Source organism: Ischnura elegans, chromosome 5 (genome assembly GCF_921293095.1).
Source record: "Ischnura elegans chromosome 5, ioIscEleg1.1, whole genome shotgun sequence".
Taxonomy (NCBI): Eukaryota; Metazoa; Arthropoda; class Insecta; order Odonata; family Coenagrionidae; genus Ischnura; species Ischnura elegans.
In genome coordinates this window covers 60,857,656-60,884,970 of record NC_060250.1, presented here as the reverse complement: position 1 = coordinate 60,884,970, position 27,315 = coordinate 60,857,656, and the positions used below count along the sequence as shown (strand labels likewise).

Genomic DNA, 27,315 nt, shown 5'->3' with positions numbered 1-27,315 from the left:
GGCGTAACTAGGAACATGCTTTGGGAGGGATGGAATGGTCTGGGGGTGCGACCTCCCTAAGGCAACGTCCGAAGATTTTAGGCAAGGTCCGGGGGTTTTTGACTCGTCTTACTGCCATGATATTTATATATGATCTTTAAATTTAGGAAAATGCCGTTATTATATCTCAATACTAGACAATGGTTTTAAATATTTTTTTATTTCTCTGAGGCTCTGGGGGGGATCTATCCCCTCATGCCCCCCAGGGTTACGCCACTGATACATAGTATAACAAGATAAAGTATAATGCAAAAGATACTACGATCAATTTCATTATTCATTTCAACATGTTGGAATTTATAAAATCGAAAACTTTTAAAATGGATTTACGTGCATTTAACATCATCAGGCAGTGGATTCCATATGCGGGAAATAGACACTATGAACGACACTTTAGCACAAGTCGTAACACGTGCTGGAGATTACAATAGTAGGTTTCCATAGTCGGCAATGCAGAAACTTCTTACGATTATGAGGCTAAAAGCAAAGTTATGTTCTCCCTAGCTATCGTCAGTGGCGGATCTATTGGGGGGGCTAAAGCCCCCCTTGGGTATCAAATTTACTCTAGATAGAATGGTGATTTTGTTCGGACCCCACTACTGCTGGGAGGTTGCCCCTCCTGGATCCGCCACTGGCTATAGTCAAAGGCTAATATATATGTATTCACATAAAATAGAGGGAATAACTACAGTCAAGAATGTCTTAATGCCCTGGATGGCCTGTTGTGGTCTATTTACATATATTTACTCGTCAAGGTAACTCCTAAGACCTCTATAAAAATAACTCTTAATTCTTTGGTTCATAAAGCAAAAACATTCTTATTCTGGGTATTTATCCGCGCTATGGTAAATTCACATTTATGGAAACCGTGACTACTAGTTTTTTATCCGTCTTTCAATACTTCTGAATTCCTATTCACCCTTAGCCTAGGCACTCGATCGAAATCTTCTTGTTTGCAAATTACCATGCACTCAATGATGGTGTGACGGCCGAATTTGGTTATACTACCGAATAAAATATAAAATACGGTTTTTTTTCATTACTATCCCACAATCTTTGTTTTTTCATCATCGAAGAAACTGGAAACTGAGATTTATTGATTAGTGTTTTTTCACGCTATTTCTTTGTCTTTCGAGCAGTTACTACGACTTGTGCAGACAGTGCGAACGGAAGGAGGAGACATTAAAACATATCCTCAATGAATGTCCCAAGAATTTGTCCAAGATGACGAAGCGTCACGACGAGGTGGTCGAGCAATTGGTGGAGAAGCTGCCGCCCAACTGGGATGTAAAGGTGAACAAGAAGATTGAGGGATCATCATCGCGAAGACGACCGGATATCGTCGCAACGGAGGTGAGAAGAGGAAAATAATGATTTATATTACAAAAGGAATGTTATGGTGGAGCGGGGTAGCTAAGCAGGAAGTGTGCGCGTTTGTTCTACATCAATCTATCTACATAATACCCCGCAAGCCGCCTAAAAGTCGTGTGGCAGGACACCAGCCGTTTACAGCTTAAAAAAATTAATTAAAAACTAAGTAAATTAAAGGAGGTTGGGACTAGCGTTTATTAAAGTCCATTATGTAGAATCTGAGTTTTTCCCGGCGTATGCTCTGCAGAAATATTTCTCGGGTTTCCCACCGGGTGTCGTATCGGGTTGTAGTTCCCAACCCCGCATCGGGTTGTAGTTCCCCGGGAACTACAACCCGATACGACACCCGGTGGGAAACCCGAGAAATATTCCTGCAAAGTCCATTATGGTTCGGGGGAAAAACGAATTCCCGTATCTATCCGTTCGGCAAAACATCTCTCTTAATTTATCGCTTCTATCGGACCTGGAAATATAGTGTGGCTCTAATATTATGTTCTCTGTGTCGCTCTTAAAGATATCCATTCTCAATTGTTCAAGCAATCTAAACCTAGCGCGCAGTCTCCGAGTCTCCAACGGCTCCCAGCCTAATTCGCTTAACATCTGGGTTACACTGTCTGTACGCCCGTAGCAGTTTTTGGCGAAACGCGCAGCCTTCCTTTGTATTTTATTCAGTTCGCGGATTAAGTCTTTCTGTTGATCGGAAGGTCCTGGGTTCAAATTCAGGGGCGGATTCAACATCAAAGGGGGGTCATGACCTGGGTCCGGGGAGTATGGAATAACTCCAGGGAGAGGGGGAGGGGGCATTTTTATATTAGGGAGTGCTACGCTCCACGATAAATCTACGTCTACATAATACCCTACGAGCCACCTCTAGGGTATTTGGCAGGGGGTGACCAATCACCAACATGCAACATGCAAGAGTACCGCCGCATGCACACCGCGAGTCAAACTTCTCTCACCTTTAGGACTTGTAGCAATGGGTTTGCAGATGCACTTCGCTTTACACCTTTATAAATATTCAAAAACTATTTAACTTTAAAAAATTTTGGTAAACTTTTGGGGGGTCATGACCCCTGTGGCTCCCCCTAAATCCGCCCCAGTTCAAATCCCAAGGAAAGCCTTCGGAAACGCCCGTTAAATCAAAGTAGGGAGACAAGTTGACCAAAGAGTAAAGTTCAGAGACCAATACATCATTAAGCAAACACATACTTATGTTGGGTAAATAATCGACCCAGGGTAAATTCCCATTTTTGACAACCCTATCCACTAGATAACTATCCGTCTTGCAATGCTTTTCATTCCCTACTCACTCTTGACCGGGGATCTCGATCGAAATCTTCTTGTCTGCAAATTACAATGCTGTACAATACTGCAATTCAAAGTACAATTCTCCTTGTTTGCAAAGTACAACGTGGTGAACTAGTCTCTCAACCCTGAATGAGTGATATTCACACATATGATCTGATCTTCCGTAGTATGTTGGCGTCCGTAAGATACGGCTTTCGTTAGAAAAGACACTGCTATTGAATTTATCTAAACGGTTTAGTCTATATTTCAATCTACTGTCTGACAGATATTCCCATCCGAGTTAATCTAAGAGTTCAGTTACACTAACGAGACTATCGTAACGACTTCTCACGTACCTGGCAGCTCTTCTTTGCACGCGTTCTCTGTTTTTAAGCCTATTTCATGAGGGTCCCAAGCGCAGCGATTCTAAATGGGGTCTAACAAGGGAGAAACAGATAATTTCATTCACTTTGTCGTCGCACTTTCTAAATATTCTTTTAGTCCTCGCTCCAGCCATATCCTCCGTCCCCTCCCGCCCCCCCCCCCCCCCCGTAAAAGTTACTTCTCTTAACTCAGTATGACCCTCACCCTCCCAGGTCACCACCACACCAATCACTTCCTCATTCCTTTTCCTCTTTCTCCAATTCACCTTCTACATTCTCCGTCATACCAACATCTCGAACGCTACGAGACTTGTCTCATCCTCCGTCTTTAGTTTCCCCATCATATACTATATAATGCATTTAATAGTTCATATGTATTCGGTGGCGGCGGGGTAAAGTCCTCGCCTGCTAAGGCGAAGATTACTGGTTCTATTCCCGCCTGGGTAGATTTCCCCTATCTAGGGCATGAGTATATGGGATCATCATACTTTGTTCTTCGTTAAATTCCCTCGCTGTTAAAGCCTTTCATGAGTTGTAATCGGGTCGTCGAAAATAAGTAAAAGATAATCAATAATTCAAAATTCTATTGACCGTTTGAGTGTCCTATTTTGATAAAGTGAGTGTATGTTTAGTGTGAGTGAATGTTCACTTCAAACTAAATGTCCCGAGACCATATAGCATCAAAACTTTTGCCATTAGCACGCAAAATGAGAAAAAACTTTTTTTCTAAATTTTAAAGCAGATTTATATTTGCTCTTGATCCTTTTAATTCCCCTTAATAATGGACATTCTTCCACTAAGGCACCAAGCGGGGCCAAGCGATTCGTCGAGATTTCCGTGCCGTACGACGACACCATGGAGACGGCCAAGCATAAGAAAAGTTACAAATATCTGCCCGAGGCATACGAGCAATTCGTCAACCTGGGAGGTAAAAAGGAGGTGACTCAAGACACATTCATCATCGGCTCCAAAGGGACCTGGGATAAGAAGAACGACCTCATCCTCTCGCGCCTCAAGATTCGCCCAAAAGCAAGAAACGAGCTGAAAGAGAAACTGAAATTAACCGTCTGCAAAAATTCCTTGGAAATTTACGAAGAACACATTAAATGATGCGGGATTCCAGACGTTTGTCTCGAATCATCATGTTTCTTCATTTAAATTTTATTTTCCATGGCATATCTTAATTTTTGCTGCAGACAAGCTTCTTTTTTCTTTAATCGGTTATTTTATAACCTTATTATTAATTATATGACTTCTGTAGCTAAATATTTCTTGGGGTTTCTTAAGAAATCTTAAATAAAAAATTGAATTTTTTTAGCCGATGCTTCGAATTTATTTCTTTCCTTCATTGAGGATTTGAGTTCTTATGGAGCTGCATTTAGACGGCTCCATGAGAGGCATTTCTACTATATTGGGAAAGCCAAATCATATTAACATGACTAAATTCCCAATTGTGAAATGGCTTATAATTCCAAAATACTCGGAAGAAAGTTAAAAATGTTTCACTCCTGACCAAAATTAAACTACCAAAAAAAGCGATCACTGGTTTATATCCCTACATTCCTGTCCCACCTGAAGATCCTCAATGACAGAGAGGTAGGTTAAATATATAATTTAAGTTATCCTTCTGAGAAATAATCCTTGGGCATTCATAAGGAACGCCTAAAATTATGCGGAATCATCACGAATTTTGCAGCCTATAAGCTTAAGTTATTGGCCAAAGAGAATTTGATGAGATCACATACCAGAGATGTGATTTGAGACTCCTGGACGGAGGTCCATCTTTTGGAGGCCTTATGTCAAAGATTCTCCGATTGTTATGTTCGTAAGAGTCGGACGACCAAGGTCTATTAGTCGGATCCCAAAGAATAGGAAGGTCTCTGACTACACCCGTCGACTCACCCCTTTGGGACGCTAACTCACCAAATTCTTTTTTTTGCGTTATTTGTCTTGAAATCGCTTATTTTCATTACTACAGGATAGGTCGGAGCGTGGTAGCCGAGTCCTATTATGCATTTGGCCTCTGACAGAGGGGCCCCGAGTTTAAACTGGGAAAAGATTTTCTTAAACCCCAAAACGAAGTCCTCGAAGTACGTGCTGTCCCAAAGAGAGAAACTAGCCATCCTTTGTCTGGCCAATGGCCAACCTTTAATGTTTGTGGCTGAGATTGGGGTAAGGTCTATCCTCATCCATCCAAACCAACATTCGGAATATACAAAGAGTGTGTAACGATTCCTTGCTATTTTTGTTTTTGTAGTTTCCCAGGATTTCTAGGTCTTGGATAAAATAATTCTAATCTTTGCCGTAATAGTCTCTTAAAAACGACAAAATATGGCTCACTTAATGGCTGACTGTTCATCAGCCAAGTATCAACTTATGATGGTCAGACAATGGTTATATATTGCTTCTTCCCTATAGGTACAAACCCTTTCCCTTAATAATAGACCCTTTCCCTTAGCAATTTCCCTTAATAATGGACATTCTTCCACTAAGGTACCAAGCGGGGCCAAGCATTTCTCCGGGGTTTGCCTGCCGTACGACAACACCATGGAGGCGGCCAAGCATAAGAAAAGTTACAAATATCCGCTCGAGGAGTGCGAGCAATTCGTCGGCCTGGGAGGCAAAAAGGAGGTGATCCAAGGCACAATCTTCATCGACTCCTAAGGGACCTGGGATAAGAAGAACGACCTCATCCTCTCGCGCCTCAAGATTCCCCCAAAAGCCAGACACGAGCTGAAAGAGAAATTGAAATTAACCGTCTGCAAAAATTCCTTGGAAATTTACGAAAAACACATTAAATGATGCGGAATTCCAGACGTTTGTCTCGAATCATCATGTTTCTTTATTTAAATTTTATTTTCCATCGCATATCTTAATTTTTGCTGCAGACAAGCTTCTTTTTTTCTGTAATCGGTTATTTTATAACCTTATTATTAATTATATGACTTCTGTAGCTAAATAATTCTTGGGGTTTCTTAAGAAATCTTAGATAAAAAATTGAATTTTTTTAGCCGATGCTTCGAATTTATTTCTTTCCTTCATTGAGGATTTGAGTTCTTATGGAGCAGCATTTAGACGGCTCCATGAGAGGCATTTCTACTATATTGGGAAAGCCAAATCATATTAACATGACTAAATTCCCAAATGAGAGATGGCTTGTAATTCCAAAATATTCGGAAAGAAGTTAAAAATGTTTCACTCCTTACCAAAATTAAACTACCAAAAAAAGCGATCACTGGTTTATATTCCAACATTCCTGTCCCACCTGAAGATCCTCAATGAGAGAGAGGTAGGTTAAATATATAATTTAAGTTATCCTTCTGAGAATAATCCTTGGGCATTCCATAAGGAACGCCTAAAATTATGCGGAATCATCACGAATTTTGCAGCCTATAAGCTTAAGTTATTGGCCAAAGAGAATTTGATGAGATCACATACCAGAGATGTGATTCGAGAGACCTGGACGGAGGTCCCTCTTTTGGAGGCCTTATGCCAAAGATTCTCCGATCGATTTGTTCGTAAGAGTCCGACGACCAAGGTCTATGAGTCGGATCCCAAAGGATAGTAAGATCTACATAATACCCTGCGAGCCACCTCTAGGGTGTTTGGCAGGGGGTGACAAACCACCAACATGCAGCATGCAAGTGGACCGCCACATGCACAGCATTGCACACCGCACGGTCATAGAAATATTACGCACACTAGAAAAATATACATGCTTATTTAAAAAAATGCTAATGGTTAGTAATTCCTAGAGATAGTACATGCAAGGTTAGAACTATGAAAAAACATGCAAATAGTTATCCTAGCGAACGACGCCATTAATTCTATCAATTGAGACAACGTTTCTATCCTTAATAGTACGAGGGATAAATGACATTTTAAATATCTTTATTTTGCAACCTTTTTCTTTTATTTTATTCTCATGATCACGTCCACTATTTTACGATGGTACACGAAGGATATGATTCACGTCGTCTGAGAAAATATCTTCTTCGAATTTCCTAAGTAAGTTTAGCTATAAATATCTTACTACACCCGTCGACTCACCCCTTTGGGACCCTAACTCACCAAATTCCTTTTTTGCGTTATTTGGCTTGGAATCGCTTGTTTTCTTTATTATAGGATAGGTCGGAGCGTGGTAGCCGAGTCCTATTATGAATTTGGCCTCTGAGAGAGGGGCCCCGAGTTTGAACTGGGAAAAGATTTTCTTAAACCCCTAAACGAAGTCCTCGAAGTACGTGCTGTCCCAAAGAGAGAAACTAGCCATCCTTTGTCTGGCCAATGGCCAACCTTTAATGTTTGTGGTTGAGATTGGGGTAAGCTCTATCCTAATCCATCCAAACCAACATTCGGAATAAACAAAGAGTGTGTAACGATTGGTTGCTGTGAGTGTGTATCGATTCCTTACAATTTTTGTTTTTGTGGTTTCCCAGGATTTCTAGGTCTTGGATAAAATATTTCAAATCTTTGCCGTAATGGTCTCTTAAAAAACGACAAAATACGGATCACTCAATGGCTGACAGTTCGTCAGCAAAGTACCAATTTATGATGGTCAGACAATGGTTATATATTGCTCCTTCCCTCTTGATACAAACAGCAGGAACACTTAACTATCCAGGAAACCCAGCCGAGTAGGTACGCAATGAGTCATGGAAATATTTTAGGGTTAACGAGTCTTGTAATATTGCAGGGTCAATATCCTGAAGATTATCCGCGGCAGATAATGAGGAGCGGAGTGGATTGTGAAGGCTTAGTTAGTCCGGTGTGGTAACTGCACAGTGAGGGGTCAGGATAAGGTGGATGCAATTTTTCCGAGCCCACAATTTACCATAAATGCTGATTTTGCCAACACTCTTTGAAAAGCTACGTTAGGTTTCTGTCAGCCTCATTTCTACCAACATCCCAATCTCATTCTAAGACTTCACATACTTCTTTTTCCCCATATCCTCCTTACCTTGCACTGAATGTTTGTCCCTTGGTCTTCCCCACTTCCTCATGGGATTTATTTCCGAGTTCTACTGTTGATCTTACCCAAATTATCACCCCATCCAAAGGAGCGGCACAAACTTAAGACTATTTAGCTCATCGTACATCTACATCTATATAATATCCTGCGGGCTACCTCTAGGGTGTTTGGCAGGCGGTGATCAATCACCGGCATGCAGCATGTAATAGGATTCCTACATGCACTCCACACGGTTCAAGAAACGTTACGCATGGCAACAAATAATACCACCGCATTCATGCAAAGGCCAATTACTCATAGAGGTAATCTGCCAATAAAGCTAGAACACACAAAACTTGCTGTTATAAATAATAAGAAAATTCAGAAAAAAGCATTATACGCGAAAACCTATACCGATAATGTAACAACTGATATTTTCTGATATTTTTCGCCTTTGATGCATAGTCTCTCTTGCTATTGTAACAGTGACAATTGAAGGCCTAAGGAAGTGCTCACACCCGCATTCAGCAGTACCCTTATGAAGTTGTAGCACAATTTGAATGGCAATAGAAGTTCAGAGCATTTAACTTCAATACAGACAAGGTGGATAGAAAGTTAGTATTTAAAAGACGATGAAATCCTTCACGAGGATTAAATTGACAGAGAAAATATACTGATATATCTACGAATATTTTACAAAGCTTTTGTTAACCAAAATTTTCAAGGATACATATGTGAAGTATGTCATAATCTGTATCACAAGGTGTATATATTTTATAAGTTGAATTCAATTAACATATTTTCTATAAAGTTTATCTCACGATTGTGCTCATTGTATCCGCTTGCATATATTTTCCATGCTACCACTGCACGATTTAAATAAAGCTAGGGCGAGTGACAACTCGTATAAAATGTGCACATTAGTACATTAGGTACAATCTTTGTAATCCGGCACTGCGGAAGTCCCACACCTCCAGTAATCCGGCGTGCAAGGCTGGCGACCTCCCTTCGTCTAATATAAAGTCGTCCGTTTTAAATACAAGACATTTCAAGACATAGTGATTGTATATTTTAATATTGTTTATTTATGTGTTCTTTGCAGAATCACAGTTGTACCCAGGGTTTATTCTGCCTTTATCGACCATAATCGTTATTATTTCTTTGGTTATCTACTTTGACACACATCAAAAGCAACGGGGAGAGTTTGCTTTACTATATGAATTTATTTGCAAAATTGTACCTTAAAAAAATTGTTGAGTATTGATTTTGTTTCCTGTACGTTTCCAATAATCCGACTATTCCACGGCTGCATTTTAGAAGGATTACCTATATCGCATTGTATATGAATGTAAAGGCCTTTTTACACGGTACATAAACCCGTTCGAGTTAATGTCTAATGTATGAACGCGAGAATGAGCACGAAAATGCACCGTGTAGCCACCCAACTCGTGCTAATGCATTAACGGAAAATAGGACCTGTTATAATTTGGTACATCCATTCGTGCACGATCCGTTCCGGTCCACAAAAAATCATTCACGCAAACAGACATTAACTCGTGTGTGTTAATGTATTGTATAAACAGGCCTTAAGACTTGACTCGTCCTTATGCACTGAAAAGAAAATGTACACTAATGTAAAACAATTGTATATCAGTATGGATACCTACACGAATGTAATATTTTCGCTGCAATCTATGAGCATACAACAGGAAGAAGATTGCCTCAGGTTGCCAGCGCCAAGTCCGCTCTCCCTTACTCATATTTAAATATTTATGCATTCCTCGGATGAACAAAATTTACATAAGCTATGCAGGATGTGCATCATGAGTGTCGACATTGACTGACCGTCGGAAATGAGTCTCTAGGCGGTGGGAGGGATGTTCTCAAACCCCTCACACGGTATTTGTGTCCGCAAGAAGAAAAATGACTGCGCATGCGTCCAGGGGCGGGGGTGTGGACCAAAAGGAATCTCCGTCCCCACCATCGCGAAATCCCACGCCTTTTCCTCTCTTCCCGATACCCTCTCTCTAATCTGGCTCAGTCACACGGAGTCGTCGGCGGTTAACCGGGCAACAGGCGTGAGTCCCGTCCGTCGCCCCGGCGATTAATCATCGTCGTTCTTTTTTTTAAACAAGCGATAATAGCTCCTGAAGTCACAGCGCCGTGCTGGTGTGTGTGCAGTAGCCAAACTTCGGATCAAGAGCCAGTGAATCCTCACCTTGTGGTTGCGCAACGAGACTTGCAACTACTACTCATCGTGAACGACGAAATTGAGACGTTTCCGCAAGATTTTCTGGGTGATAACGTTTACCAACTCTGGCTGGGTGTCGAAGCCGGGAAATCGAGAGAGAAATATTCTTCTTCAGTTTCCAAACTAGGTTCTTTTGTGGTTTTCTTTTCCTTCTCTGCTAACGTCAGATTCTCCTGCCTCGTCCTCCGTCACATCTCAACGCTCCCTGCCTCGGTGTAATAAGACTACGCAGCCTCGGTGAAGAAGCTGGGCATCGCCCAAGGCAAGTTTCGTCGACTTTACGTTCAAGAGGAATATAGGTTATACATAGGTTTAACGTCTAAGAAATTAGGCTTAGAGCTACGTGGGTGCAAGAACTTGAAACTTCAACGCAACGATTGACACGATTGACACTAAAGCTCAGTCGAAGCATTTTAAAGTGATACAGGAACGAATTGGATGCTAGAGGAGTAAAACTTTTCTGTCAACAGTTCCTGTATACAGTGATCGTTTCTCCAAAAAATTTCTCCCACCTAGATCGGACTTCTGAAAGAACATTAATACGGAGGACGTTTTCATCGACCGAAACTTATCTAACTTATCAGGACTAGCAATACTTGATGTCATTTTCAACCTTCTTTCAAGCCAATTTTCCCTTAGCAGTGGAGTTTCTGCAGCAAAAAGAGAAGAGGAGAATTGTAATCACTGCTTCAGAATCACCGCGAAGTCAGTCGATAACTGTCGCAAGCAAGCATTTGTCTGTAAGCCACTCCAAGGGTGTTCGATTTTAAGGCTTCTGGACGGCCTCATAGAGGGATAAAAAGTTTCACAGTGTCCGTCAAGGTGGTAAAAGGAAAGTCTCAGGTCGTAAAAGCATTGAGCGCAATTTTCCTCGGCACCCTGGCGACTCATATGGGCCGCCAGAGACGGCTCCGCGTTCTACGCTGCTTGCAGGTGTTGAAGGCTAGAAAACGCAGGGTCAGCGACCACCGGTAGCGGGGAGGAAAGTAGGAATAGTGAGGGGAAAAAACTTCTGTTGTGATTTAACTCTTCCTCACCAAAACATGATACGCATCCATGAAACCAATTAAAATGTGGGAGTCTATGAGAATGATATTTATTTCCTGAGGTTTAAAGGATTTGCATCCCTCTGCTCTGTTTTCAGAAGGACGGCATAATGGGATAAAAAGGTGGCTGAATGTTTATGAAGCTGTATTGCAGTATATGTTCTTAATAGAAGGACATCCATTATTTCGTTTAGGCGGTCACGCTAAATTAGAGGGTTTATGTGAATTTGAGTGAACGCCATACTTCAATGGTTGAAAAAAACAATACATAACGTTCATTATTCTCATTTTGCCGTGTTTTCGGTGAATTATACTCCTTCCGACGCTTCCGCGGGAATAGACTCGAGAGAAGTCCGCTTGACAGCAGCTGGCGAGCCTATACGGAAAGATCCAAACACGCTCGCCATAGACTCGCACTCTACCTCCTTGTGAGGTTCTCGTGCTGGTTTTTAAACGGAAAAACCTGCCGAACTAGCTCCTCCCCTCTCGCCACTGCCTGCCCCTACTCAGCCCTTGTAAGCCCCCCCACCTCAGTTATAAGCTGCTGTTGCCTAGCGACCGTGTTCTCTCCCCTCCCTTCTCGCTGCCGCATGCGCTGTTGCTGAGTTGCCTGCATATCACCTCATATCCAGGGAGACTGTCGTTGGGGGTTGTTGCATTGTCGCGGGCGGGGCGACGGTGGTGTTTTTTTTTTACTTGTGATAATTATATTACTACCGTTTTTGTGTCCTCGTCATCGCTGCTTTTCTGTTTATCGTTTCCCAACTGTCCTTAATCACAGCTTTGGTCAGGGAGTGAACAGTGAGGTTTGTTTTCTGTATGCTGCCGCCGTTGCGCGAGGAATTTAAACCTCAAGTCGAGAATCGATAAATGTGAGAAAGTTCGCAGATATCTTGACGACTGGTACTCGCGGTAGCGCATATATACGGGACGCATATGTTTTTAAGACCTCTTTACGTGACGAGGAAATATAAATAGATAGTTGAAGTGAAGAGTGCAAAGCCCCCTAAAAATCTATCTTCCCAGGAGTGAGACAGTGTTGTTCGTTCGGTTCTTGCTCTTATGAACTTATCGTGTGTTTGTGTGAGTGACTGGACTTCTGCTGCGAATTAGTTGTGATCTTTTGTTAGTCGTTCAACTTCGACAAAGGTCGATCTATTTGGTCTTTCCCTTCCACATGTGACGACCAAGATAACGCAACCATTGCAGAATCTCCACAGGGAGGAAAGATTGTTGTTGATCAGCTGATCGCTATAACTTCCAATGGGTTGATTGTTGTTGCCATTGTTCGCGGTGAGTCAGTTTATTCGCGCGTTTCCCGTCAACTTTATCAAGAAGCTGATACCCAAAGGACAGAGACTACTTCCAGCTAATACTTTTGCAGAAAGCCGTTATCTCAGGGAGAAACGGTAATATAAGTCGGAGCGAATATTTCACAGCACTGTGGAGGAGTGAAGAATTGCAACCCGAGAGAAGACTCCGCGAAGGCAATTCTGGCGTGGAGATAGCATTCCTAGCTTGCTGAAGAGGGATTCCCCTCGAATATAAGGTGAGGCATGCATCTTCTTCCACTTACTAGGTGCTTTTATCTTTGCCATCCCTAAATAAAGATACCAAGCACTCTGGCCTACACGCATATCTGGCATCTGAGCAAACTGGTTTCTGCTACAAAGGAATGAAAACCCTGCCTCTTTCTCTGCATTTCATACCTGCTGTGCCCGATTTGCCATTCCTTTCGACCCTCATTGTAGGTGAAAGGCTCTAAGTAGTTTGCTTACGATTTTTCAATACATTGCTGCCTTTGATACTGTGAGGAGAAATTTTATGTCTTAATATTAATTAAAATTAGCCCTCTGATATTTTGAATATCATTGTGGATATCACAACTCTCTGTTGGAATGCTTGTTGACTTACTTCAAACGCATGGAGTACCAAAGCGCTGTTCGCTTGTTTCTTGTTTATATATTTTTTGTCGTTCATCTCACTGATTGCTTACATTTAATTATCAAGCGTTAGGCGTTACTTTTACTGTCGTGTAATCACAGGTGGCCCAGGTATTTATATTTAATTTTTTTATGTAACGGCTTGAATCGTTGACACAAAAACCCAAATTAAACGTAGAAGTCCATTTTAGTTGGCGAGGTGAGCGACAGTGCTGCTTGACGAATTCTGGAAACAGTCCTTGCATTACGTTTCTTGTTTCTAGATCTTCAACATTTTTATAAACTTAATTGCCGTTTCTGGATGACAAAATTTGTGAATATTTGTGTCTCATATTTACTCTGTAGCGAGCCACTCGTCGTTGCATTAAAACAGTAGTCATTGAATGGACTCGAATGATGAGATGTTTTTATGGGCTGATATTTTTGTAACTATTACGTGTTTTCCGATTGTAATGCTCGTCACGTAGGCAACAAATGGTATTCGCATAACATTATTCATTTACCTCACATCAGTCAAATATTGAGGTTGATTAAAAAGCCTGCGATCATTCTTGATTAAAATAGCTAAATGAAAGGATTGTTGAATTACTATAAATGCTACGTATTCCAAAAGCATACAAACCTCAATGCAATCCGAAATCTGTGATCACCTCCTCCTTCCCATTTAATGGCTTTCCTCTTAAAAGTGAGTTGCCTTCCGCCTGCGTCAACGTGGGCAGCATGGTAAACCAAGAATCGCAGGTGTTGACGATCTAGATTTCTACATGTTTGGAAATACCAGTCTGTAAGGATGCCAGGTGAAAGTGAGACTCGATTAAGGGACCCTCGTTTTTAATGTTGGGAAAAGATCATTCATCAGATCCTCAGCAGCTCCGAAATCTATTGTAAGAAAAACGTTTATGAGATGCATGATGGAAAAATCTTCTAACTCTTTCTAAAGCCCTCGTTATACTTCGGCCCATTCAACACAGTTCATGTGTATTTATATACTTACTGTATAAGCTTTGATTGCTGTCAAGGTAAATCAAATAATTCAGGAAAACACTAAAACGACAATCTTTAAAGTTAAGAGGCGCCAGTGAGTTTAGTACGATTTGGTGCAAGTAAAAAAACAGCTGATAGTCGTTAATGCTGTCATATGAAAATTCTTCATCGTTGTTATTATAGCGTTAATTGTAGGGTTATGTTAAATATTCCCTTATATTTGAATTATTTTTCTTTTATTCCACGTTGCTAAATTGAATTAAATTGGCCATGTATTCACGCACTAACTTTTATGGTGATGTAGTGATGATACATTTTTTATGGCTGCGTCCCCCTTGTTTTCTTATGATAAACTGTCAGCTGTCTCATTGATTTTTTTCCCAGCTTGTAATCAATGCGTGGTCATTCTCATCTTTATTATCATCCCTTTTCTTCCGATTATTGGTCGGAACATATCTTATCCAAGACTTTTTTGAGCTTGGTCATCTGACGTCATATCACTTGCATTCTCAGAGGTTCAGCTGGTATTTATTTGAGCCAATACCCTGTAGTTTTTCTATTTGTGTCAGCGTTAATGAGCATGATGGACCCTATATAACTTCAGCTTATATTAGCTTTTTTCAGAATTTCCGATTGCTCTTCCTTATATTTATCCAGTTCCAATCATTTATCCACCATTTTTTACTGCATGGTGGAAATTATACTCCATTTATATTCAAGATTCAATCAATCCGAGAATAGCATTCCTCCCATTACTTTTGTTTTTCTATAAGAACTGCTGATTATGAAAAACACCAAATATATCAATATTGTTTAATGGTTGTTCCATATTCTAGATGCGAGGAGCACTTTTGCTGTGTCATGGGTTGTTGAGTGGGTAATTAACTCACGCACTGGTCTCTGTGGGCGACCGGTGTAAACGTACAGTGTGCACCTGTACAGCCGTTTGAATGATAAAAAATTTAAATATTGCCGTAAGAATTATCATATCACCTTTGGTTAACTGCACTGTATATGTTTCATTATGATAATGAGTATATTGTTATATGGGTGCGGTCTTTGAGGAAGTCCCAGATCGCAGAACCGGATGTTTCCCTCTTTCACTGATAAAAAAACCTCCTATTTCTCTCTGGGCATTACGAAAGACTCGTGTGCCGGAACCTTTTCTCACTTGCTGAGTATATTGTCAATGGATTGTTCCATATTTGCATAAATTTGTGTCACTGCAGGAACAACCCTCTGGTGGCAAACTTTGGCTGATGTCATTGGCGTATTGAATGCGAGAATCGCCTCGAATCCGACACCGCTCAGCACTTGAATACCGGCATTATTTGCAAAATACTATGATTACTATAATTTCCCTCCTATTGTGAACAAGATTATGCATCCCGTATGCGTCATGATCTTGGCGATAGCTATACGGGGAATGTGTCGTTCCTGATAGATCCATAATTTTCAGATTTGTGATTGGTTGACCCCGAAGAGAGGTTGACAAAAACAATCCCCATAACGACGCCTATCCGTGATGCATTGATTATTGTATTACTAACGTTAGTGGTATTATTTATGCTTCTCGGGTGGGTGTGAGGTTAGCTAGCACGCGAAAACGTTTTACATTTTTAAATATCAAAGAGGTTTTTGAGTTCATTTTGTTTTTATTACGGTTGTAATGAATGCCTTGGGAATGGATTGATACGGTTCCAGTTGCCATCTCACTTCGGTTTCGCTTAGTCAGCTTGAATGCTAATTTGGACTTGCTTATCTATGGTTGCGGTTTAATTTGTGTTTGGTATTTATTCTAGCAAGACTAGGCCGTAGCAAGCATGGGTGTCCGAGGAATCCTCCTTCCTGTGTTTGAGAGAGACCCCCCATAATTTACTCCTACATTAACCCCCCGATATTATTTTCTGGCTGCGGCCCTGAAGGAAGATAGTACCACTATTGCTGACATCAGACTGGGATTGTCAAAACTTTTATGACGAGTGGTAAAATTCACATCCATTCCCGCACATAACAGTCTCCTATGTCGTAAAGGGACATTTGTATTGTCTCTATTGCTTGAGTTCCTTTCGAAGTTTTACGACAGCTATCTAGGAAGTGACTTCTGTCTCCAAGAAGGACGCAGCTCGCAGAATTTTCTTCACGCGTCGTGAATTTAGAATGGCGTCGAGCGATAAAAGTGAGTTGTCATGAGCGAAGGGATTGATTCTGTTCTTCATCTTCTTCTCGACCTTCGGCTAGCGCGGCCTCGGTCAGCTGTTCGGTGCGTGCCTGCGTTTTCATTGTGGAATAACTCACGCACGCCAGCCCTCCCCTCCTCACCCCACCCCCTTTTTTGGCGAACGGAGGGGAGGGAACGTATCTCCCCTCTCTTTCGAGCTCACGGCGCTGACCGCACGGGTGGCGTTCAGTGAGCTTGGTTTTGCTCCGTGAAACAGCTGATTTGGGACTCATTCCCTTACCCCTCCCCCTCTTTTGTGTCCATTCCTCTTCCCTCTGATTCCCCTACGTTCCTCCTAAGAGAACTTTCCCCTTCTGCCTTTATTGATTGATATACAAACAGAACTAGAGAGGGTTGTTACGATTGTACCTTGTTCTTTGTTCGAGCTATCTTGAGCACAGGAGAAATATACCTTCACCAAGAGACCTGATGCAAGCTTAGTTTTTAATAATAAATGTAGTTGTTATGATGACTATCAAGTAAATATTATTATTAATATATTTTTAGTCAATATGGTTGCATGTTTACTTATGCATTCCTCGGTTTTGACCTGCTTTCACTGGCGTGAATTGTGTAGTTTGTGTAATTGTGTAGTGAACTGTGCGTGCTGGTCACTCAAATCGCCGTTATGTGTACGAGGAGGGTAACTCATACATTATTGCATGTGAACATTGGTGTATCACAATATATTTCACAACGATTTAATTCTGAAAGCTTCCTCCGTTGTTAGCGATCAATTGCATGCGTTGTAGAACAATGAAATGATACATTTTAACTTACGCCTTCGGCTGAAAGTAATCGGAATGGTCAATCAAGGGGTTAATATCGATTTTTCCTTCGACTATCCTACATTTCACTGATGGTGGTGAAGCTACGTTTTTGTATCTCTACATTTTCAATTATTTTATGCTACTTAATATTTAAAACCGACCTCTTGTTAAGGAATTGCAAAGATGTTTTTAGTCCAAGTTTCAAGTACTACACTATCATTTTTTTGCAAGCTACACCTTCTTATGGAATCTAATCTTCCAAATTGGTATTGGGGGGGGGGGGGTGAGTAGTGTATTCATCCCTTAAAAACTTTTCCATTAGCTACCATATCATATGTCATAAAAAACGAAGAAAAATGGTTATTTTAAGGTTTTTTTAAGTTTTTTTTCCAATTTTCAACCCCAGTGAAGTTTGTCTCTATCTTGACCCTGATAGCCTTAAAACGTCAGTTTTTTTCAGTCAGAAGCTGATAACATTAGTAAAAGTCCCTTGAAAAGCGATTAGTTTAGATAAGGGGTTGTTTTCCCCAATTTAGGGGTTGCGTAAAAATAGAAAAAACGGAGGTCATTTTCGGATTTAGCGCCCCAAAATTAGCCAGAAACACCCTAACTTGTAGCCAGGCATTTTTTGAACTATTTTATTGCAGAGCAGTGTAATCAATAGCGGTTTTTTGTGTCTAATGATATTCCAAAAAATACGCAAGTAGGCTGTATGAGGATCGATATCTAGTCTTATCATTTCGCCTCGTGTTTCGATGGGGTATTCCCCAGTCTTTAATATTTTATCATCCGTTATCGTTTTATTCTATGAATCATACGCCGTTCATCTTAACATCAAGCTGTTTATTTTGAGAACAAATGGCTGCCTCCCTAATTTCGCTCATCAAGCAAAAGTTGTTCGTAAAGACATAAAAGGACACGTCAAGTTCTCTCGAGAAAATTGCCCATAAATGTGAATTGCGCCCTTAGAAGTTATCATTGGGTGCAATTATATATTTAACCATTTGCACTTGAACAGTTGGCTGCCTTGAGTTCCGGATATATCGAATGGATTCACGAGCTTCTCATGTTTTCATCTTATTGAGGATGAGGAAAGGAGGAATTGGCTTCGCTGCATATGGTCAAGACTAAAGTACACAGAAGCCTCGTGACCTCCTCCCTCCCACTCATCGACCCTCTTGTGATAGGGGAGACCGCTGATTGCCATGTTCTGTAAAAGAATCTTTGAATTGTTTCGTTTAGTTCGTTTACAGTGGATCTTGTATTTGTATGGGGTTCATTACATAGGGCGTTAGAGGTGATTTTGGCGATTTTTGCCCCCCTCCCCCTTAATGCGATTTCGTGAGATTTGGCTTGACCCCCACTCTCACGTGAGATTGATTAAGATGCGTATTTTCAGTGTAAATGCGTTAATCCATGCTTCATATCTTTCGGTTTATTGGAAAAAAATAATTTGTCCAATTGTTTTCGTGAAAATAAGTATTTAAGATTACTAAGATCGTAGTCTAGAATCACATTCTACACTGCTTCTTTCGGAAAAAATTACGTGATACTTGCCCACGTGTGATAGAGTGGGAATTGGCTTAACCCCCTCCCCAGTGCACAGCTAGGAATTAAGGCTAGGGTGGGGAGGTATAGGAGCCACTAATACTGGGGAGGGGGGGTGTGGAATACTGGAGATGCGGATACCCTCCCTTAGAAATTTTTAATGATAAATGATTCAATATAGTGAGTTTTACGGCTTTCTGAGGAATATTTTATTAATACTCACACTTCTCTATAATTAATATTAAATTAGGATTAAATTTTAAAAGTTCTCTGAGTTCTGGGGGGGTTTTATCCCCCAAAATCTCCCGTCGCTCCGCCATTGCCCCTTGCCCTCTCTCCCCCAAAAGTCTCAAGTAATTATTGGATGCCCCCATAAAGTATCAAGCTTTATTTTTGCGGCTTTTCTAGCTCCCATTCATGATGACCTAACCTGGCGTGACATGAATTAATATCGCTCTGACCTTTTTTTTATTGCCACCAATCACGGCTTACACCGTGTATCAATCAATTTTGGAGGACTTTCGATCATTCTAATGGGTATCGATGGATTTCGCTTGTGGAGAACATTCATCTCGTCGACTGAAAGCATGTTCTGTTGTTGTGAACGAGGCCTAATAAGATCAGAATTATTTCGATGCCACTTGGTTTGATTGTTGACCTCGGCCATGGATGAAGATCCATGACCTCATCTTTCGGTTACTACGCAGCCGAGACGCAGAGCGCTCTTGTTTATATTTACTTCGCGTCGTCGCTCGTGGATCATGACCCCTTCCACAGCTGCCTCTAACTCAATTCCTCTTATTTCACTCGAAGCGGAAGTATCTGCCACGCGGAAGCCGCCACTCCGCTTCTTTATCTAATTAGGAAGCTATCCCAGATTCCGATCAAAATATCGGAGGTTTCACTTCATGATGTCTGGAGCGTGATTGTGTTGTTGTCAACCGGGAAATCACTTATACTTTGTTGATTCCGTTACGAGTTAAGAAGTTGTTTAAGTTTTGCTTTTTATCTTAAGAAAAATATTCTTTAACCATATGTTAGCTCCAATACTGTAGGTTATCTGGTTCTTTTTTCCTCTCGGATGCTAGATAAATTTTCACCGTCTCGGGCCCGTGCCATTAGTTGACATTTTCCTTAGCAAGTACGGTCATTGTCATCTTATTATAGTTCATAATTCGTTGGTAACATTTTTTTATACAATCGATTGGTATTCTCGCGCTTTTAGAGCCTACCTTACGGAGCAGAGCAGTTTTAGCTCTTTTTTCCTTTGCTGTGTATATAGAATACTTCGTTTGGATTAGCGATGAGTCAAAAAATGTGTATTTTTTTAACTGTAATACGTTGTGAATATGGTAATCGGAACGAAGATTAAAAAATTATGATGAGAGATGAGAATAAAAGATGGTTAAAATATTGTTGGAACACAACTCGAGCGTTGCTGACTGCATTGAAACCTTTGTGTTTTCATGCGAATTATTGTAACAGAATTTTTAAGCGTTATAAAGTAGTTATTTTCTGTCCCAAGTTCATCAATAGTGTTTGTCGTAATCCTACCGAAACAGTTACGGAAAAGAGAGCCCGTTTTCTGTCAGTACACGTTGTATTTGGTTAACATTTTTTGTATTCCTCTCTCTGGATGTTCGCTTTGCATTCAAAATACTACGCAGAGCTGGAATAGTTTATGGTAGGTCGTCTCCATTTATATTCACCCACTGAAAACATAATCTTTCTTTATTGAACTCTCAGACTCGTCGGCACTAACTGTCCCTTCTCTTGTTTTTCTTGACTAAGGGTAAAAAAACAAAAAGTCCATATATTGTTTCGCAATTTGCTTGTGAGCGACCGTCCTGCTTTTTCCCCCCAAGCACTCTGATGGCGTCCGTGATTTCGTTCCCGTTATTTGAGTTGACACTCATTTTACTGCTCTCCTTTCGATTGCCCGAATGCCATTTGCCGATTTTGCAACCATGGACTTCATTTAGTTCATCACGAAGGCATTTTTTTCATTATCAGTTCCCCTGATGCGATTTGCGTCTCCTCAACATTTTTATATCCAATCTGACACTTTCTTGTTCATAGTTTTATTTATTTTCAATCGTCTGGCTTTTAAATTGACATTGATGTTTTGCGCATTATGTTTTCACTCTGTCGTCATCTCTTAGCACTCCTTCCGCAAGTTATGATGGTTTTGGAACAATATTCCTCATGCTGTCTCGCCATATTTTGCACGCTTTCTCCTGCAATGCAGTTTTTTCTTTAGGATTTATATCGAACAATTATATTCTCGCTTTCTGGCTTCGCGTTTTCATCAACGGCCTTTAATGTTGCTCTTGTTTGTAAATAATCACTCAAAACAGTGTACAGTGAACTGGCAGAATGAATTTTCTTTCTTTGTCACCCTAATAAATTAATCACATCGTGTAAATATTATCGTAGAAATTTTAAAATTTAATATATATTGGTAAAGTCAAATATGGAGGTCAAATTTCCAGCAAAAATCGATATTGTTGATCAACGCTCTGTGATTTTCGGCATATTTTTCTGAGCTGATTTTTTTCTGGATTATTAGGTCGGTTTCTATATTAAATCGAATACCAAGGAGATTTTTATCCTCAATGGTTTGCGATTTTACTGTGTAGAACTTCGAATTCAAGGCAAAATAAATATATTGATACATAGTCCTTTCCGCATGGCTTTATTTGGTAAAACCTCGACCTATTTCAGCCTTCCTGTGTCATTCTCAGGAGTACATACAACATAAATTGTGTATCGTATAAAATCGTTTCCGGCTTAATTTTGTGGAATAATGATATATCCATGATTAAAGCAGAAATGGTAATATCCACACTATTTTATTTATCACTTAACCGACCGTGGTTTCGACACTTGGTGTCATTTTCAAGGTTCATTTACCTTGAAAATGACACCAAGGTGATTAATAAAATAGTGTGGATATTACCATTTGTGCTTTAATCATGGATACATTGTATGCATCGATACACTTTTTATGGGCTCTTGCAAATGGCACGGGAGTATTGAAACCGATCGAGGTTTTACCAAAATAAGGTGTGTGGAATTGACCAAGACTCAATATAATTATTTTTTCCTTAGGATATATTTCTTGATGTTGATAACTTTCGCACCTGATGCCCACCCTTTAATCCTCACTCTCACTTTCATACTTTTGTATTGGTAACTTTTATTGTTGCCTTCTGGGAACGTCTTGCCCGAATCGACGGATAGATACTGATCGAATGGTCGATAGGAGCCGTAGAGCTGGGTGAAGCCTTTGAGCAACTCGCAACTAAAATAGTGAACTTAATCCGTGAACTTAATAAAATACAAAGGAAAGTAGTACGATTCGTCAAAACTCGAATATGGAGCGATAAACAGCTTTTACACGAATTATTCTGGGGGCTACAAAAGTCTGGGATGCTGCGTTCTAGGCTTTGATTGATCGTGCTATTGAGAACAGTTACCAATACGCGGAGAACATTATTCAGGAATACTGCCATATTTCCGTCCGGCGTAAACAATAACATAGGTAGGGAGATATTTTGCCGAGCTAGTAGGTATAGGAATTTATATTTTCTCCCAAAGAATAAAGAACTTTAACAAATACTGAAAGGGAATAACAGTCATTAATCATATTTCTCAATCGCCTCATGCATGTTCAGGCGGCTTGCTGTGTAATGCCTGTGTAGATTTATATGAATGTGTGGAGTCCATCCACAAGCTTAATGATTAAATAATTCCTGTAGTATCGGTCATGTCATATAATGCAAAAAGTTGTTTGGCAACGTTTCGGTTTATTTTAAAACATTCATCAGGGCTATGAATGAAAAAAATGACAGTACAATAATATACAATATTGATACATAGATAAATAGGTGAGAGATTATTTCCATCGGTAGGTCTTAATTGTGTTTGTTTTAGCGCGTATTGGTGATGCTTGGGCGCCACGCTGGCTATTCAGGTCATCGTCGCTGATTATCAATCTTCCCCGTTGCTATGTTGCGTCAGCGTGGTTTCAGTCTCTTTTCGCGCGAAATAACAATATTAACACTGCGGTCTCCATCGTTCGTGATCTTAGTGGACCCGCCCATTCCACCCGTACTCAGCCGACGAAGGGAAATCAGGTCACGCAGAGCAAATTCATCGATCCATGTCGACATGCTTTTTTCGCGGAAACTTTGAACCTCGTTAGGTATGACAGGCGGAAACTTTTTTATCCTTATAAATTTGTTCGCGCCAAACAGGTGCCCTTACAATGTATAACTGCTACAATTTTTAGCTGTACGTTACACATTCCCCAAGTGTGATCCTAGGAACATACTCGCGCCTCAAGAGTAATAGACGATATCACAGAATATCGGAGATTTACGAAAATTGATTTCCCATTTTACATCCAACGATTTCTAATTTTTTACGGTAATTCCAGTGGCCTCTTACTTCTTTTAAGTGATGCAGTGAATTAAACATTTTATATAAACAATATGACAGTGAATTAAACATTTTATCCCAAATATTTGATACATTACGAATGTTTTTCCTTATTAGGCCTCGTAGTCACCAAGTCATTAAACAGATAACACTGAGATGAGCCAATATCTCATGGAGATAGTCATTCAGCCAATTTATAGAATATTACCCCGGCAATTATTTGTTTTAGTCTTGATCTTCATAGTTCAGCCTTTTTCCAGTGAATTCAATCCGCTTGCGCAATATAATGGTCACGTAATAATGGTCTAGTGTCACGAACGCAGAACACCAATGTTTTCCCGTCAGTAACACTTCAAGGCTCGTGGTCATGGAGTTGGGGTTTCGTAACATTCGCCTCATCGGTATCATTTCTATGAGGCAGTCAGCTGTTCCTTTAATTTCTCAACCTCGCTCGTTAATTCTCTCTCGGCGTATTATACACGGCAGCCATTTATGGCTTTTCGCCTTTCAGTGTTCGTACTTACCCGATGTGAGTGCCGAAGTCTCAAATGAAATTAGGAATATCGTGAAAGATTCTCCTCCAACCTTTATACGATTTCGCAATTGCAATTAACCTCAGATGGTATATTACGATTGCTTTCCTGGGATTTATGAATTTTCCCTTTCTCTGTCCTTCCTCTGAATAGAACTCGTGTTGCTATGAGATTAGAGAAAGAAAATTCTCTTGTCAGTCTTTCCCCATATGGCTGGGACTCGTTTATGCGAGTCACATGGTGAATTATCGATTGTCTCCCGGAGATGTTGGGAAACCTTCTACATCACATTCTTTCTTGGGATTAAATGGTGTTTTGATGGGTTGAAGAGGATTGGATCAATTAATCTTTAAGGTGTATTAGGCTTTATGTGGCATAGTGACAGCACTCCCTTGGCTTTGCGAAAGTATTTCTGAGGTAAAAAGATTCAATCAATTTCTTCGCAGGTGTTTTTCTTTTTAGGTGACCCACTGTTGTTCTCCTAACATGACAATCAGGTATATACCCTGCATCGATTTGTTGCCTAATATGAATACGTTTCTAGTACGGGTATTGATTTAAAATCACAGCATCCTTGTCCTTTGATTATAATCGAAAGAAAGACTTACATAGTGTACCCTCATTTTATCTATCCGTCTCGTGGTGGCCTTTTTTGTGGCCGATTCAGGGCTTCATCGATCTCCTTTAGTCTGAAAAGCTTACGGCATGATTCTATCACGTATAATTTGTGATGCTTTTAATTTTTTCGCATTCAGTTGAATGCAAAGTTTTATGTCTCCAAGGTCAATAAAATTATTACGTATACTAAAATTTAAGGGTTTGCAAGGTCAGAGAGAGAGGGAAGATTAAATGAACTTCAACCTTAAATAAATTTTAAGTTCTTCGAAAATTTCCTCTATATTCGTCTCCAATTTTGTTTCTATGACATCAGTAATAGCCAGTATATTTAGAGGAGGAAAGTGCAGTGAAGAAGGATGATGTTGGGCCGAGGATCATATATGCGGAAATCCAGAGAACCCTTCATGACATGAAGACTAGGAAAGCGATGAGCGTGGACAATATCCCGTATAAGCTTTTGAAGAACTAGGGTGGAATGGTGAGAGAAGGTTTTTCGAAATAGTACGCAAGATCTATGAGCATGGATGTTGGCCTTAGGATTTGGTGAAAACAGTTCTAATTCCACTACCAAAAAAGAAATTGTAGAGTGCGGAGATAGTAGGACTATTCGCCTAATACAGCACGCGGTGAAAGTGATTGGTACTGAGGATGTTAAACGGAAGAATGGAGGCTAGGGCTAACGAGTATTTCGGCGGCTATCAGATCATACTCCATGCAAACCTGCCTTAATCGGTAGAATACTCTAGTGATAATAATACTGTTGTGATTTCATTTAATGTTTCTTTATTCAGCATTACAATGTTAGCTATTTTATAACCGTCGCCTGTGACTGAAATACCGTGTTCGCGAATACTCCCCAGTTTCGAAGTCGATTCACTGCGTGAGGATATGCGGTAATAAATCGGTGACTGTGTTCGAATGCTCTCTGCCTCGGTGTTGTGGAGCTGTCACGTGCAGGAGCGGAGAGCTCCAATGGCGGCCAAACGGTACCCACTAAAACCGGGGTTGCTGGAACGTTTTTCTCCGCCACTGCCCGCGGGCTCTGATTCGCTGAAGACAAGGGATCCCTCCCATATGTAGTCCGCGTTCTATCGTCGCATAAGGAACGCACTTTGGAGATTTATCTCAAAAAAACACCTCCACCCTCGACCGTCACTACCAAAGATGCCTTAAAGATTCGCAATGTCCCCTTTCCGAGGAAGATGTTGAAGCTCACTCAACCCTCTTCAGTCCCTTATTTTCTGCTTTGAAGAGCCGGGCCCTTTGTGAGTTCATCGACCTCTGGAGCCCTTGAGGGCGGGTCCTGTAGCGGGTATTTCAGTTGGAGCGGTGAAAGTAGGCGTGGTCATGTCTGCTTTAAAGGGTGGGCCGATGCTCTCCCCCGTTGCCCTGGCAACGGCCGACATTGTTTTCGTTTTGCCTCTCTGGCGGAGCGCGATGGTGTGGATACGGTCGTTGATACCGTTCGTTGATTCTCCTCCTCCCACGCGGAACTTGGGGGTGAATTATGAATGGATGATTTTGCTGGGATAGAAGGAATTTTGCCCATGGGTTGGGATAGGCTATTCATTAAAGCATCGTCACTATCGTAGTCATCCTGGGATCGGCTTAACTGCGGTCTCACATTCTTCTCATTCTTTAATTGACTTACTAACGACATTGTGTCGACTTACTGAAGGTGAATGGAATTAAAGTATTCAAATAATCTGGTATTCCTTTGCCTAGTGAAACACAATCCCTATCCCAACATCATCAGGGTAATTACTAGGGATCCGTGTATACCTAATCATTTTATTTCTATCTTTTCATTTGGCCTACGCTACTTTCTTTCATCTTACTCTGTGTCACCATAATCCGTTGTGGTCATACCTAGCTTAGTTTACTGCATTTTGGAAGTTAGATAGCTAAGATTCGATTCGGTGATAAGTTAAAAATTCGTTTCCCGTTTCCGTTTTCCGAGAAAAAGTTTGCTGTTGATTTTAAGAGGCTAAACTGTCTGACTGTTGATGGTCAGATGATGGTTATTTATATTTTCATTTAGTAATAAGAAGTAGTTGCTGCGTGCTCTAATGATTCTGCATGGAAACTCTCCTGCATAGGTTATTTTATCTATTTCACCTCTATAATTCCTCCAGTTTCTTGCTTTTTGTGACAGTATGTCCGCATCCTCTCAATTTTAGCTATGTCAATGTAATACAGGATTATCATAAAAGAATGTTACGGTTTCAGTATCGGTTGCGATTCATTGCATTGGAAAGTAGTGGAGAAATTTTAAGCTGTTGTATCTGTATCCCTTATATCCTCTTACCCGTGACGGTGCCATCAAAAGCGTTTTTTAACAAAAAAATCGCAACCTAAATCACTTAATGAATAGGATTAATGAAGTAATGACAACCATTATCGAAGAAAGGTTAACTAATGTTTGGACTCAAGTTGAGCATCGTTTGGATATTTGTCGAAGGACTTATGATGAAATTTATTAAGTAGGTATGTAAAAAACTGTTTTACACGACAAACTCGAATAATAAAAAAAACATAATCTGTAATTAATTCTATTCTCATGTAAACCATTTTCTATTCCGCACCATTATTTTACGAAAACCCTGTATTATGAATGAATTCCAATGTATTTGGGCACCTTGTTTACGCCAGGGTCTGCCACTTTACTTACCACTAAAATAAGACCTGGGGCCCCATCCACCAAAGCAGTCTCTCGGATAGTTCGTGGTTGGTTATCGGAAAGACGTCATAATTTCGGAATGAGCTATCCGCTACTTGGTCTATCCGAACTTTCCGTCTCGGAAACTTGTCCGAGAGCGGCCGAAATGACGGTGGGTCTCGGAAAATGACTTCCCGTTCCTCGGAATCGGAAAGTGATGCGCTAGCTGATAATTTATGGAATATTTTTAACGCAAAAGTACTGCTGCAGA

The 27,315-nt window shown here is 40.6% G+C and overlaps 1 protein-coding gene across 1 annotated transcript in view; it reads left to right on the top strand.

Annotated features, from left to right (window-relative positions):
- The first annotated feature begins 10,103 nt into the window (after window positions 1–10,103).
- The window catches only part of LOC124158971, an 85,416-nt gene continuing 68,204 nt past the window's right edge, over window positions 10,104–27,315 (top strand). The window contains exon 1 of the mRNA XM_046534416.1: window positions 10,104–12,874. The gene's annotated coding sequence lies outside the window, so the exon portion shown is untranslated. The remainder of the gene's footprint in view (window positions 12,875–27,315) is intronic.